Raw genomic sequence first — 1,579 nt, forward strand, 5'->3', positions numbered from 1 at the left:
CGCCGCGCCAGCTGCCTGCGGCTTGAACTTCTGCTGGGACCGCCGCGCGCCGTAAATACCCGAGCAGAAGCCCCTCCAAAAACTAGCCCTACACGGCGGGCCCGGCTCAGTCTCGTCCATAGCGGGCACCGGGGGGATAACACTCCTTGGCATGGCAGGGGAGCTGCAGCCCGCTCCGGGGCCAGCGCCACAGGAAGCTGCTGCCCCAAAGGGGCTCTTGTGCCGTGGAGCACCTCCAGGCTCGCAGCTTACAGCCAAGGTTCCCCTTCGGCTCTCCCCTCCACCTGCCTTTTTCCCCATCGGTGTGTGGAATAACTTTTCTATGTGCCCCGAGGCACGTGCGGGTGTGCACCACGCCTAGAAACAAAGCGCCAGCTGCGGGCGCTCTGCCGGTCATCTGGGCGGCATTGGACTCTTTCCCCAGCAGCCCCACAAGTGCAGAGGGGACAGAGCACACCGCACCCCCCCCCAGTAGGGGAAGGGCCAACATCCATTTTAGATGTGCAAATCCAGCTACAAGCATTGCGTCGCTGGACTCAATGTGTCTCACATAGATTTTTGCCACCGTCCACTGTCGACGGGAAAAACTCTCCCGTCAATTTCCCCCACTCCCAATGGGGGCAGGAGTACCGCCCCTTAGCACATCCCCACTAGGCGCACTAAACCGAACTCCAGAAGATCGACCGTGGCGGGGTCGATCTTCCCTGTAGTGAAGACGTATCCCTAGTCTCTCGGTGGCAGGGCTGGGCAGCTCTGGGGTCTCAGTTCCACTTAAGGGTATGTTCATGCAACTGCAAGTTCTATGCGCCACAATCAAGCTGCTGCAGTTTGATTTTGCCGTGTCAGTGAACATGTGGCAAAATTGATCTCTCTCGGCTCGGCTGTCGACCCCGCTGCACCACACTACTGGGTAGAGTAAGGGATGTTGGCACGAGCCCTAAGAGCCCTGATCTACACCAGGGGACAAAGTTGATCCTGATACATTGATTTTAGCTACGCTGATGACGTGGCTAGAATTGCTTATCTGGGATCAGCTTCGGTAGACCAGAACTTAGGGCCACCTGTGCTTCCCCCACTTCTCTCCTCAAACACAGGCCTTCTGCCTCTGCACTGGGCTCCATGCAGGGGGAGGGAGGAAGTGGTTGCGAGCTTTTAAGGCCAGAGGGGATCATTTGTCAATGCAATCTATCTTTCTCCAGCTAGGCCGGATAACACCTTCCCATGATCCCTGCATCAAACCCACAAGTGCTGGGGGCACTTTTTGCAAGAGTCCAGTTTGAATCACAAGCAAACTTCTTGCATTTTGTCATGCAAATTCCGCCCCTGCCAGGAGTTGCTGGTCCTCTGTATTGAGGAACAGAAGGAAAAGAACCAGAGGATTCCCTATCCCTCCTGACGGCAGCAGCTATTGTCTTCGGTCAGCCTAGGCCAGCACTTTTGCCAATCTTTGTTATGATGGGCACGGTGACCATCTGTCCCATTTTTCTAGGACAGTCCCTTAGTTGAGCTGTAACAGCACCCTGACTTTTTACAGAAAATGGGCAAATTGTCCGTATTTTGTGGGGCTTCTGTTTCCCGG

This window comes from Carettochelys insculpta, chromosome 15 (assembly GCF_033958435.1).
Source record: "Carettochelys insculpta isolate YL-2023 chromosome 15, ASM3395843v1, whole genome shotgun sequence".
NCBI lineage: Eukaryota > Metazoa > Chordata > Testudines > Carettochelyidae > Carettochelys > Carettochelys insculpta.